The sequence below is a fragment of the Serinus canaria genome, chromosome 5, assembly GCF_022539315.1.
Source record: "Serinus canaria isolate serCan28SL12 chromosome 5, serCan2020, whole genome shotgun sequence".
Taxonomy (NCBI): Eukaryota; Metazoa; Chordata; class Aves; order Passeriformes; family Fringillidae; genus Serinus; species Serinus canaria.
Genome location: NC_066319.1, coordinates 51,751,014 through 51,766,270, shown reverse-complemented (window position 1 = coordinate 51,766,270; position 15,257 = coordinate 51,751,014). Strand labels below are relative to the sequence as shown.

General features: G+C 40.0%; 1 protein-coding gene across 5 annotated transcripts in view; it reads right to left on the bottom strand.

Annotated features, from left to right (window-relative positions):
* TRAF3 (TNF receptor associated factor 3) overlaps positions 1-15,257 on the bottom strand; it is a 69,938-nt gene that overhangs the window by 49,800 nt on the left and 4,881 nt on the right. The window lies entirely within an intron of this gene.

The window sequence follows — 15,257 nt, the reverse complement described above, 5'->3', positions numbered from 1 at the left end:
CCGCGGTGCCAGGGCAGCGACGCTCCCGGGCGGGCCGGGGCAGGCCGGCGGCGAGGGCCCGGCCGGGCAGCGCGCTCCCCGCCGTCATCCTGCACACAGCCGGGGACAGGATCGGCCTCAGCAGTCACAGTCACACAGACGGGCTCAGCAGTCACACAGCTCGGTCTCAGCAGTCACACAGCCGGCTACGGAAGGTCACAGTGTCACAGAAATGCTTACCTGGCCCTACACGCGCCAGGCTTTCGCTCCCCTTGCCACAGCTGAAGTGCGGGACTTTGTACCACGAGACCAAGATAGCACTTAGCCACAAAGGAGGAATGCCACGAACTTGCATGCCTATCAAACAGGGGGTTTCGTGGCTTTCTGGTTTTTTTTGATCTTGGTCATGTGTTACAATTCACCTTTGGTCCTCAGGAAGTGGAAAGGAAAGGCTACTGCTGCTAACAAAGTAGCGGCAATGCTACTTTGGACCACAGTCATAGTAAGTAATGCGCTAATGAGTGGTTACAGGTTCTGGCAAAACACACACAGGCCAATGAAAGCTCAATATGGCTCATTCTAGAAACACAGTACCTGGAAAAAGAGCCCAGCACTGAGATTTACAGAAAACTCCAAGAATAAATGCTTACTCAAACAAAAAGATGTGCAACTGCATGCTTTCCCCACCAAAACAGTATATAAATTACAAGCCAGCCCATTATATCTACAGGTGCCATGACAGCAGTACAAATTTCTGTACTAAACACTTACATATTAACTCAGCAAAAAACTGAAGTTCTAAAACTCTTAGCTCTGATATTGACTTCAGACACCATCATATCAATGACCCTGGGCCACTGCACCTTTGTATTCTTAGGTATAAATACGAATTAAGTGCAGGGAGCTTTGCACTTTCAGCCTCTCCTTTCCCTCCCAAGACACCAACCAACCCCTTCCAAACCACAGAGAATTAAGGTGCCTCCAAAGTTTCACTCTTACTAAACAAGTGCACTCCACAGCTGAACAGCAGCATTAGGACAGTGCTATGCCCTTAAAAATCTGGCATGAAAAAAAATAAAATCCAGAGACATTGGTAAGACATAGAAAGGATTGGGGATTTAGCTCCTAAGATTAACATAAAAAAAGGAACATTCTCAGAACAATTGAAAATAATTGATCTTGGAAATAATTCCGTATTATATTGGAAAACCAAAGTGAAACTGACTAAAAATGAATCTTTTAATACTAATGAAGTACACACAACTGTTTCTCAACTTGAATACACTAGATAATTCAAGGAAATTACAACAAAGAATTTCAATGAATTACAAGCAATAAAAAAGGCAATCAAAACTTTTACTTTCCAACAAGCACAGTTATTGTTGCATGCTACAACATATAGAAATTACTTCCATTATCCTTTATATGTTAGTCAACAAAAAGTACCTTACCTTATTCTCCACTGTCTGAGCACAGAGGATTAAAAACAATGTATTAGGCAGAAACTGCAGGTGTTTTGTATGAAGAAGAAAACCCAAATCACTGCATCAATAAGCTTAGTGCCTGTCCAGCATGCCATGCACACTCTAGGGACATTTAATGGAAACTCATCCACATTCTTTTTTTGTGAGCTTCCAGACTTCTGAATTTGAAACCCAACAGCAGCTGATCATTATCTCCTCCAAAATGCAGATCTCAGCAACACCACACTGCAAGAGGAGCCACCACAGCTTGATTTTCCCTCCTAGTAATTCCCTCCTTGCCAACTACTGCACTGCAGTCTTTCTGAGGGCTGTGCAAAATGCAGTCGGGGAGGGTTGAAAGAGCCCAGCAAAGAAACACAGCTTCAGCAAAGTTCTTCCAAATCATCTCATGACTTCCTAGTCGTGGGCTGAAAGGCAGAAACTGCAGAGTTTGGTGGGATCACTTAACATTTTCTCTGCTGCTCCTTCTCATGTTCCTGCCTGCTTTTTATTTTGTTTTTCACAGGATAATTTGAGAATAGCCCTTTGTGGAAAAACTGGAGTCAATGAGAGAAAAATAAACAATTTTGTTATAATAAAGCTACCTTTAATTTTCATAACTAATATTTTAAGGGATTAAAATCAAAATGTCTTGTAAGGTTTAGGATGTTTTGGTGTTTTCTCAGTTCAGAGAAGGGGGAAACACTGGTGGATTTTTTTTGCTTTGGTTGTTAAATTGGGGAGTTTAGTCAATTAACTACTTAGCACTTGGATGCTTTCCCTATACAATTAAAACGGCCGTGATTACACAACAGCAGTATTTGTGAGACAAGTGCCCAGCAGGGGCATTTGTAATTATTCCCCAAGTGTTCCACAACAGCAGCAAAAGAATGCATCCAAATATTAAAGAAGCTTTCACAGAGCAGTGGGGTTGGAAGGGATATCTGGAGATCATCCAGGCCAGTCTCCTCTGCCCAGGCAGGGTCAGGCAAAGCTGCCCAGCACAGCCACCCATCGGGTTTTGAGGATTTGTAGAGTGACTTTACCACCACACTGGGCAGCCTGTTGCAGTGCTTGAGCACACCCCCAGCCAAAAGCTTTTCTGGTATTCAGATGGAATTGTATCCTTTTTTATTCTTAATTTATGCCCACTGCCTCTCTGGACACTGGAAGTCTAATCTCTAATTTGAGTTACCTCCATCCCCCCCCACAGCTGTGTTTAAGAGCAAAGGGAGCAGCAAGGAGCCCTCGGTGTCAATCAGCCAGTTGTTGGCTCATTTGAAACAATAGACTCATCACTGCTTTCCACCCCTCTTCCTTCTGCATCCTGCAGAGCCAGGCTCCAGGCCAGATCTTTTAGCTCATCCCATCTGCCTACCATCAGCAACCTATTATTCCTGGAGATCCAGGTTCTCCTTGGGGGAGCATCTTGCACAGTCTCCTCTGGAACATTAGGCAGGGCTGAGCACCTGCTGGCAATGAGATGGAAAGCTCAGAACCCTCCACAGCCCTCTGGCACCTCCCCACCTCCAGGAGCCCCCAGGAGAGGGGCAGTACCAGCAATCAGAGCATGTTATATGGGCATGAGCAGAAAGGAAATGGGAGAGTTTGGAGGGAGATGCATCCTTTGGGGGTTTGGCTCAAAGCAGTGCTAAGGCTGGCTGGTTTTAGGAGCATGTTTGAAGGTTTTCTTTTCCCTTTTAAAAGGCCAGTTTAATGGGCAGCATAGGTATAGAGTCAGATACAATGAAAACAACAACTGCCCACTCGCCCACCAACAGATGGAGATTAATTTCTTGAAGCTGTGCACAAGTCCTTTGCTTACTCTTTGCAGGGGTTCCTGAGTTCCCATGCACTGAAACAGCAACTTTACAATTTTTGTTCTAACATGGCTTAGTTAACATTGACATTCCTGTAGTGGATAATATACACCCAATTTAGGCTCCCAAACAAAGTTTCAGTTAGTTTTATTTTCAATTTTTATCTATTGAAAAGAATTTACCACTAAAGGTCATCTTCAGCTTCAAATCCCTTCCTTGGTTTGTAGACCACATGACATACAAACATTTTAAAAACATGATCACAAATTTGAAAAGGGGAAAGAGAGGCCTGTTGGCTTTGAAACAGAAGAACAAAATCAGAAAAGCTATTAGAGACTTTCTACGTGACTTAATGCACTTCTGTTTATTTCTATTCTCCTTTATTGAGGAACAGATCCCCCTTCTCTGATCTTACCTGGGCACCTACCAAGTTCCCATCTCTTCATATGTATTACCTTGTATAATAGGACTCCAGTCTTAAGCTGGGAACTGTCAAAAGTGAAAAAGTAACTAGAAATAAGGAACACAAAAACAATTATATCTTGATAAAGTTGGGAAGAAGAAGGACTAAAAATATCCCTTTCCCCTAAAAACCAAACATAAATAGGAAAATAAGATCTTTAATTATTTTTTTGGTTTCTGCAGTTAGTCTAAGACTAGCACCTTAACACTTCTTAATCTGTTTTGCTTCAGGACAATGAAAATTACTTCAAGACAGCCATGTGTAGCCTAGTTGCTTTCTGGCAGGCATTCACATACCAGCACAGAGGCACACAAGATTTCTTAGGAAAATGCCACCAAACACCTAGCACCAACTTAGAAGACATGGCCAAGGGAAAAAAAAAATCTTACAGAAAGATAGCAAGCCTGCTTCATAAACTGTTCATGGTCCTGTGTGGGAAAGTAAATGAGAAAGAGAAAAGTGTTCAACTATTCCAGCAGACTGCTTCCTTTTCCTGCATCCCTCAGATGCTACTTCTAGATCACAACCTAAAAAGGACTTGTTATACTGTTATGTAAACCTACAAAAAGAACTTATTGTGACAAGAACATGAACTTCTGTATATAAACACCATCATTAATTCACATCATTTATTACCACCAAGAAGTTCTTAGTCACAGTGCTTAACATACGGTCTAGTAATAGTGTAGCAAAAAGCTTAATTTTTATCCCTTTCCACAGAGAATTTTGAAAGAGCCTCTCTACCTTCCTGCTTTATAAAGCTGTACCTGTTCCAAGGAAAAAGCCCCAGACTAGTCCCAGAGCATCAGCTGCTGCTCCTCTGCAAAGACACAACCCCCAGCACTCACCTGAAGGACTGAAGAATTTCCTATGTTCACTTCAAGAGGCTGAAAGGAGCACATTTCACTTCTTCTATCCATTCCTAATTTATAGCTTAAACTGAAGGCAAACAGGACTAACTTTTTTTTTTAGAAGCATAATTTCTTTTTCAACTCCAGAAAAAGTAGAGTGGAACAAGGAAGGAAAGCACAACCCCAAACATATTTAAGGTACTGTTCTAAAGGATTCAGGACATTTTCTCTTGCAAGTAAGGTTAAATGTAGTTTTCCAAATTAGGCTGTGGCTGCCTGAGGAAGCTGGTTACCACCTATGAGTTCTAATTGTATTTTTAATCTATTTGAAATCAAACATCTGAGGGGAAGATTTTTTTGTGAAATAGAGATAATTTGCTTACCTTCCTTGCAAGTACAACTCATGAAACAAAAAAACCCAGCCTCCATATACTATCATGCAACTTAAGTCCACCAGGCAGAATGCAGAACTTGCCAAAAAGTTCATTCTGATTGTGTGCAAGGCACACAACGAGACAGAACAGTGCTACAAGAGGGTTTGTTTACAGAAATGAGAATGAAACCTCTTCTGACTTTTGAGGTAACACCTTCATTCATAACTAAACCAAACCCAGGCACTGAAGACGATTTGTTAAATAAATATCATCAAATCAAAGATGTGAAAATGCAGAGGAGAATGAGGCACTTTATGGTGTCATGCAATGATACCAATACTAAAAAAATAAAAACCAACCCAAAAATCCCACCAAAAAAACCCCCAACTCACACAACTGTCATGAGGTTTCTCAACATACATATTAAAAACATACACAGCAGAAGAATCGTTCCTACCTACCTGTTTACATGAAAAAAATTCCCAACACAAACCCCAGTGACACACAAGCCTGCAGTCTGTGCTCCGATAGATTAATATATTGTTTCCCACTGCTGAGAGCTGGTCTTGATTCAGTTAAAGCCTAAGCACTCAGGCTTTCCTGCTGGGAAACAAACAAGTCAAGTCGGTTTCAAGCATCTCCTATTAATACACAGAAACAATTCTCACAAGCCTGAAGGCAAAAAAAGAAAAATAGTAGGTAAAGGCTGCACTAAACCATAACAAACTACATCAAGTCAAAAAGCTGCACTGAAACCTATTAGTTCACTAGAAAATTCATTACAAAAGTCTGTTTACTTCATGGAGGAAGCCATCAGTGAGTCAGTATCTACAAGAATGTTTTACATAATGGGAAAATTTTTATTGGCCAGAGGTTCACAGTGTTCTTAAATTTCCAGAAACTGCAGATCTAAAGATACTTCTGTTAACCTAAACCAAAACCAAGAAAAGAAACTATCTGAGATGACACTCCATTTCACAACACAGCTTTACTGCTCGCTCTTCAACCTTCTCAGCACAGGAAAGACACTCTGATATCAAAGGATGGAAATGTGAACCCTGGAAACAGAGGTAGCTTTTAGACTACCACCAAATGGCATTAAAACATATTAGCCAGCATAAAATCTTGGTTAGCACACTGTTGCCATTTCTGAGCTGTGACACTAAGAACTGAAGTAGTTTAAGGAACCAGTTTTACTCTTGTAGAAAATTAGTGATCCAGTCAGAAGGTATTTACAAGAAAGCATGATACCATCTTAGTTCTTCCATTTTCACTTTACTTGTAAAAGCTAATTAGAGAGCCAAGAATCATTAGTCAATAATGAACTCAAAGGAGTTCCTTCCTTCTTTCAACAAGGAAAACTTGCTGCAACACCACTGCAGCAGAAAATCCAGTTTACTCAAACTAAAGTAGCTTGAATGAAAAAATCCTTCCTCAGTTTTAAGAGGGCTGATAACAGTTTAAGGATTATATTTAAAAACCAAAGAGTAAATTCAAAACATTCCACAGGTTACATTATCCCTCTTAATCTGCTAAAAATTACCAATTTAAAAATGTAAATTATATTTTAGTTGCGGCTTTTAAAATATTTTGAATGATACTTAATAGTAAGCATTTTCATCACACAACTTTTTGGAAGTTGGAAACTGAATAAGTATTTTTTAATTAATGTAACAGATCATGCACGCACAAGTATCAGGATTAGAGTTCTAAAAGAGACAAAATTACAAAGCTGCTCATAAACTAAAGCCCACGTGTTAAATTTCAAAAGTACAGAGATCACATTTGTTTTAGTACTGGAGTAGTATAATTCTATTACCATGACAGTGCAAAATAGCTTTCTTAGCAGGCCACAAAGCGTTCAGAGGGACACAGGATCAGAAGCTCAAATTCAGAAAATTAAGTTCATATTCAGCCAACCCTTAATGCTGGCACTCCATAATGCAATATATCAACAACTGTTTCTATAGTTCATATTCTTTTATCTGCTTTTGGTGATGCAAATCCTTTCTAAAGTATTCTGTTCTACTGAAACATTCTCACCCCCCACAGTACATCAAGACATCCCATCTCATTTTTCTTCTCATAAACAATTTACCTATGTATTTGCCAGCAAAAGCCATGTTGATGGTAACAGAAGAACCAAAGAGAAAGGTCTTGTGACTCAAGTAACTCTATGCTTCTTTTTAAATTTAAACCTAGTGATGGGGGCTGCCTCCATTGCCCAACAGAACTAACCTGTAATTATGGAGGAAGACAAAAAAGCACATGCAGAACAGAAAACAGAAAGCATGTTCCTTTCTGTTATCTGCTGAGGCACCCATTCATCTGAAGGCCCAAATTCTAAGGCTGTAACATGCAGGTCAAGAGCAGCAATGCTGCTGTACTGCTCAAGTACAAAGCAGTATGTGGTAATTACCAAAGCATGCTCTTGGGTCCTCAGCACAGTTCCCCATGTGTCCATCAGCTCACATGGAGAACAAACAGCAGCACAGCTCTGTTTCCTGGGTTAATGAACACTGCTCCTCACCTGCAACCAGACTCTTCTGGCCAGTCTTGACAGTGCTGTACTTACATGGACTTCACCATCTTTATCCACACACAGGTGTAAGACCTCACCCTCCATGAACTGGCAGGCTGCACTCCTGACTGGCCTTACTAAAAAACTACAGCCAGAAAAATATTGGCTTTGTGGGCTGCCTCAGGCCTTCCATTCAAATCTCAAGAGCAAGCACAGCTCTTCCTACAATGTTAAACATCTGGAAATCATACTGGAGCAAGCTTAATCTGCTACTTTGCAAGATGGCCCTACAGAGTTCAGAACCCTTGGAGCTACTCTTACAAGCTAAGGTAACACCATAAAACCCATTGCCTTGATTCAGATAGGAACATAATGGCAGAGAAGCTTCAGTAATTCTTTTCTAATGCTGTACCTCCACATGGTACAGGGAAGAATCTCAGTACAGTAATCTGAAACACAAAACCCACAGTACAAATTAGAAAAAACTCCAAATAAAACAAACTAATCACACAAGAAATAAAACACTAATAAAAAACCTGGAGCAGAGATAAAGAATGAATTAGAAAAAAAAATCCTTGCAGCAGCAACAAACAGCTGTGTTCCAGCCTACAGAACAGTCCCTGCTCTAGGCCTCTAGTGAATAAGAAAAAGGAGAGGATGAAAGCAGGCAGAACAGCACTCCACACCTGAAAGACTCCTAATTCTGTAATGGACACTTGTGTCTTTCTAGTATGCCTGCAGACAGTGCTCTGCCCTGCATGGCATACCAGCTCCTCAGACATCACACCTCCAGTCCAGCTACCCCCAAGTCTGAGCACACACTGGAGACAACCCCGAAGCCTTCTGTGTTTAGACAGCCACCAGAAACAGCTACATCTGGGCAGGCTGCAGGCAGTGGTCACTGGTTTACCACGTGAACACTCCAACACCTATTCCCCCGTGCATTTCTCCCTCATTTGGTTCTATCAGTTAACATAATGCTGAAAATTCATCAGCCTCATTTCAATTCTCACACTGCCTGCTTTTCCAAAGTTAGTTTGGATTGTCTAACTAGTTCTGCCACAGCCACAACAAAGCTGTGATACTGTCAAATAGGACTGATTGACCACAGTGGGTATCTGCAGGAAGAATGACCCCAAGTCACTGCTTACCCTATTAGTGAAAACAGATTAATAGCCTACATCATCTTAGAACAATGGAAGCTGAACTCTTCTGTATTAATTTACAGCCATTGTACACTAGCATCTTTACTCTTGCAGTGAATATCTGGGTAAGTAGGGTAGCTGTAAGGAAACACCACACAAAAGTCACTTGTATGACTTTCTAAAGCTTTCTTAAAAATATTTCTATTTACAGGAAAATGAGTAGAGACCAGAAGAACAGAGAGACATCAGTTTAAGGAATGCATCATATGGACTCAGGGAGCTCTAACAGGGAATAAGGCCATACAGAACATTATTAAAACACTCATTAAATGCTCTTATTTCTATCTTATTTAATGTATGGAATACTTGGCAATAGGCTCTGATGCTTGAGCCCTGGTAACTGACTACAACATAAAAATATTGGTACATCTTTATTTGGCCTTCCCACCTTTTCCTTGAAATTTACTATGCTTGCGGTAGTGGAAAAAAAAACCTCAAAAACCAAAACAAGAGAAAACCAAACCCAAACCTAAAATCATTACAAAATCATGGTTTTTACAGTTCACTTCACATCATCACATAATAGAGAACTCATGCTCAGCAGTGATTTAAACTAGGTTTAAAGGTAGGAAGTGAGTTCCAGTACTCTGCAGCTCTGGGCCTGCTCTGAGTGATGAAGATACATGATTTCATTTTGGTGCCACTAACAGCATCAAGCCTGACACATTGCATCTAGTCTTGACATCAGGCTCTAGCATTTCATTTAATAACTCAGGACAGCCATCCATTTTTATTATCAAGAGCTTTCCTGTACATCAATAAATTCCTGCCCAGGCGCAAGGGACTTGTAATCATTTCTCAAAAGATACCTGTGCAAATAAAATCCTTCATTTATGCAAAATCTCCTGTTTGATCATTCATTTACTAGTTTTTTCTTTTTTATTTTAAGCAGAAATATACCATCCCACTCATTTTTGGTGGGCATATCACAACCCTGCTCTTATCACTCCCCCTAGGCCTCCCCTCACTACCTTCTTCACCTAAAAATAAACAAGACACAACATCAATACACTACAATATGTTGTCACTTCTTCCCTGCCCTGACTACATCCTCTCTGATCAACATGACAGTGGGATATGCTGTTGGATGCCATTTTGGCTGCAGGAGCAACAATTATTCCTCAATCTGGAGTCGAAGCACAGCAAAATGCAGTGACAAATCCTTTTAATTGCCAAATCTTAGCCTGTAAACAGAGTCAGTCTCCTAACCACTTGAAAGTCAAGGCAGGAAGGAGGAAGCAAGGCTGGGTTTTGTTAATTTTTATGTATCTACTAAGACAGTGCAGAATACTATTAGCCTTCTCTCCATGCACCATCCTGGACAGTGTCAGAATCAAGGCTTTCTATTCAAGGTGACCAAGCACAATTTTTTTTCCTTCCTGATTGGTTTCCACCTTCAGCTTTGGCCTCACTCACCAAACCAATCACAAAACCAAGGAATGACAAGTTCACATTTGATAGGACGTCGTATGGCTGGACATCACAGCTGCCATCTTCTAATTGCCCCTTTAAGGGTTATTATCAGCCAGCTCAAAGTTATTATTAGCAAACTGATAAAACACTAATGGCCAAGTTCTCTCACACAACAATTTGTTAATTTTTCCACTTATCACACTAAGTTATTCCAAAATAAATTATTAAGATCAAGAAGAATCATCCCCCTGCCTATTATTTGAACCTGTTATATTAGTTACTGTTTTATTTTGAGGAACTAATAGCATCTGACAATCACACATTTTAATCCTGGCCAAGGTTAGAAAGCCAACCAAGATTTTTGCAAATTTCTCTATTTCTCTTTGAAAACCAAAAGAGAGCATGTGACACCCACTGGCTCTCTCACACCACTTCAACAGCTGTTAAACCCAGGTCAAGACTGTTAAGCTAGGTTTCCAGCTGCTAGAACTGAAATTATTTAAACTTTCTAACTCTAAGAAGTGGATTTTTGCTATGCTACGTCTTCTTCAAAAGAAAGAAAATAGGATTAGTCTCAGTTTCTTATGAAAAAATGCATCTCCTGCATTTCTTGCTCGGTGCTTTATAATGCTACTAAATGTTTTTTGCTAGCTGGCTATAGCTACCTTGATTCTGTAAATCACACTAAAAATACTTCTACCTGCACGCAAAGAGAACCCAATGTGACTAACCTGATTGCTCTTGGCCAACACCATTTCTAAAAATTAAGTTTGGGTTTTTTTTTTACTTACAGCCCTGTAGTGTGGGAGAATTCAGAGACCTCAGCAACCTCATTCTGTTATCTTTGAAGCAACCCTACCAGCAAGGAGTACTTGACAAATTCACTTTTAATTTATTTCGTATCTCATCTCTAACTACTGCAGAGACAAGGGTCTAATCACAGGTGCTTGGCACAATCCCAGATGTCAAGTCCTGTGTAGAACTGGCAGATAAAAGAGTTTAGCCATATCTCATACTTTTTGAGCATCAACTTCACACCACAGGGGACAACCTACAGCAGTTAAGGTGGTACAGTGCTTCTGTGTGTAGGCACCATCTTTGTTCCCTTAGGTTTTTCTAAAGTCAGTAGTCAGTCAGGGCTTAGGCAAAGAAATACCATCATGATGTGTTTAAGTTACAACACAGCTCTTTAAAATGAAATGCTAGTAGACAGGGTAAAAGAGATCATAGGAACTCAAAGGATTCACAAGAGCTGTAATAGTCTAATTAATTTTGGGATTTTTAAATCAAGTATTTCTTGAGACTGCAGTTCTTTAATGCTACAGTATCCCCATCTACATGGCAGCAGAGTATGAACATAATGGAGTCAACACTTGCACAGATAAGAGCTACAACAGAGGCAGCTGCTAAAATCTGAATCACCCACACAAAATGCATATGATTGATTCCTTCCATACCTCCTTCCTATGATGACAGCCTGTCTTTTTAGTATTTTATCTAATCACTTCAAACTGAAAAAACCCCATACCTTAGCAAGTATTCCTGCCTTTGAAAAGTTTATTAAAATAAAGAGAAGACCTTAAAAAGAAAAATACAGACATGGAAATAGTTCTAGGCAGAAGCCTGCTTCTGTTGGGTATATAAATATTTCAATCCCAGCAGCACCACCTAATGGAGAGCTCACCAATTTTCCCCCTTCTTTAACATGACAAATATTTGAGTTTGGAGGTGTTAACAACTAGTACTTTAGCACATGGCCTAATTATTATCCTATAAAATCTGATTAGCTACAAGAGAAGCCAAACCATTTCTCCATAGACAATCACAGTCCTTTTTTCTGCACACACCCACGTCACATTCATACAGAAATTTCTTAAGTACACAAGACCTTTGTTTAACCAGGAGATAAGATTTTAGGAAGACTTTAGTTAGAAACTTTTAAAAAACCCCAAACAACAATAACTGTGCAGCAGTTCCAGCTACCTTAGGCATGTTTCAACTTGCCCTCAGAAAGGAAAACAGAGATGTCACTACCTCTGAAGTGTACAGAACACTGACAAACCCCAACCTAAGATGATGTTATGAAGTTATGCATTCCCAGACATGTTCAGTATGCAATTCTGCTACAACACACTCTATGGGAGATGTGCAGCAATTTATTGTAAGCATCAATAAAGTGTGCAGCATGATGCCTGCTGTAAACATCCATCATTTATCTCTTGCCAACAGACATGACAGAACTTAGGTATAACTGGACACATAAGAAGTCGATTTTTCTTCACTGCCTTTTGTCCTCCGTGTTCATTTTATAAATCACAACACTGTAAGTAAGGGTTCAACTACATTGAACTTTTCCAATTAACTCAGCACATGGACACTTGTTCTGGAATCACTGCCTTTTTATGTATGGCTCAGAGGAGTCAAAGTCTGTCTGCCCAAGCTCATCTCAGAACAGCAGAACAGTCAACTAATATACTGAGAGTTCATACTAAAAAAAAAAAAAAAAACCAAACAAACAAAAACACCACCAAAATCTCAGTCATTAATTCTGCAAAATTACAGCCTCATACTTTGGCTATATGTACTAAAAGCTTTATTTACACAAACAGGATAATTCCAAGCTTCTTCCTCATTTATTTTGAGAGAGTCTCCTCTGCAAAAATATACAGAATGCAGTGGGTAGATATTTATTTGCTTGTCCTAAATCTGTCTTTAAAAAGCAAACAAAAGCACACACAAAACCAACCAAACAAACAAAAAAAATTCCAACACAACAACAATAAAAAAATCCCAAACATCAACCAAACGACCAAAAGAGTAAATCCCCCAAAACTCCCTCATGATCTTACTGGCTAAAATACTGAAAGCTGCATGTCTAAATAATCTCTTTCAAAATGAAAGTGCAGTTCTCAGGAATTTGCAAGAATGAAAGAGGAATAGGGGAAATTTATGGTGCCAACTAGTGAAAAATATCTGATGAAATTCAACACTCAAATAATTATAAACTTGTTTTAACTTCCTAGAGATTGCAAGAGAATTCTGCTGTCCATGCTCAAAACCACAATGCTACAAAAACCACCTGCCAAACAGTATGAGCAACTCAACAGCAATATCCACTAGCTGAACTACAGCGGAGGATTCATTGGCATTTCCATCACATATTGACACCATGGGTGAGTAGTGAGATGCATTTGCTAATCTGAACTATAGCATGCTCAGGTTCTGTAGATAGAAACATGATTCAACTCCTGACAGAGAACAGGATACTACTGACTTCAAGGGATACTGCATGCCATTAATTTCAAATGAAGTTAGCACAAATCCTTTGTTCCCCGCTCCCCACCAAAATACTAAATTGGAGAATGCAAAGAAAATACTACTGCATCAAAGGGGTCCAAAACTACTAGAAAGGCACACATGCAACTCAGCAGTCTTCATTTATTTAGGTATCCAACCTCCTCCTACTCAAACTGCCACATTTTGAGAACATGGCATTTTACAACCACAGGGACTTTTACCTTCATCTACTGAATATGGAACTGGTATCCTAACCAAGTTCAACCACAACAGCTGTAATGATAAAAAACATTCCCAAGCACAACATCCTTGAGATGAACAGAAAAGAGGACAGTGCCAAGAATGGAATAAGAGCAAGTGTAGAATCACAGACCTATACGCTTCAGACAACAGTAGGGTACACTGTAGGGTATCTTTGGTGACCTGGAAGAGAAGAGCATGTTAATTCACCCAGAGTGGGAGGTGGGGCAGAGAGGGAATCACAGAAGCAGGTAGCTACAGAGAGGTCAAAGAAAAGTGGATTCTGCAGACAGAAATTACTTGCCAGAGTGTGAAAATAGGCACAATCCTGGAAACAGGTATTTCAAGAAAAAAAAGAATTATGTAAATGGAAGTAAAGAGGAGAATGCAGCTACTTTGCTCAAGTGCAGGGACAAGACCTCCTTGGAATAAAAGTCATCTGTTAGCAACTCCAAAATTGTGAGAAATCTGATTGAAAGCAGGTCAAAATAAGTCACTTCTAAGAATCAGAAGGACCAGCTGGAGAAATTAAGAGCAGTTATACTGTTTGGACAAACATGATGGAAGAAAAGCACAGCACAGACAAGAGCAATCCATTGGTAACTGAAGAGCTTAAATGCAGGAAGAGGAGTCACTTGGGATGGTTTAAAGGAGATTAAAACAAGAACAAGTTAAATGAAAATTATGAAGTTGTACTTCCTGTGCAAAAATCAAGACTTACATCTGCGAGTCATTAATTTACAAGCCTCAACACACAAAGCAACCCACTCTCACAAGGTTCCTCTCTGTGGAAAGATACAGAGTGGGCAGAGTCAATCTGGTGCAGCACACAAGATCTTCATTATAAAAACCTCTAATAATTGCTGTAATTATCTCTCTCTCACATGTACAGAGTTGAGGTTACAAAACAAAATCCATTCACATTGCTAAAATTTGGTTTATGAGCTGAGCTTTGCTGTGGCAAAGTAGCACAAGTACCATGCGAGCTGGCTCCATAAAATAAATTTTAAAAATGTTACTTTTCTAGAACATTTAAAGGAGTAAGCCAGGAACAAATACAAGCACAGGTACAACAACCACTGAAAAAATTCTGTGCTGTACACTCAGCTTCATAGAGCACCCCATGATTGCTGTGGGCATCAATGGAAGAGCAAAGCAAGTGCTGTGCTGTTTCCTGTCCCACGATGCTGATGGTGCAGGATGGCACAGCTCTGCAGAGTCAGGACTGGATGCCTCCACTCAGCACTTGTAATTCACTCACTTTATCAACAGATGACGCTTGCACTGCCCTGCTGGGTCTTAGCACCTCATCATTTTTATGTCCTCAGATCATAGGAAAGTACCACTATTCCCATGTTATTACAGACTGGGAAAATGGTCTGGATATGGAGCAAGAAGCTAGACACAAAAGAAGCCACTCGCTGCATCAAAGCTATTTGCAGAACCCCAATCAGCTACCACCTAAACCTGAACAACACCCAAGTTTCTCTTTTCTTTCCCAGCACATATTCCAGACTTAAGAAAACATCCTGACAAGGCTGATAACCTCAGGAAGAACATCAAGTTCAAATGCATGAGAAAACAATAAACAAAACAACAGTGGATGAAGCATCAGCAGACTCATCCTGCTA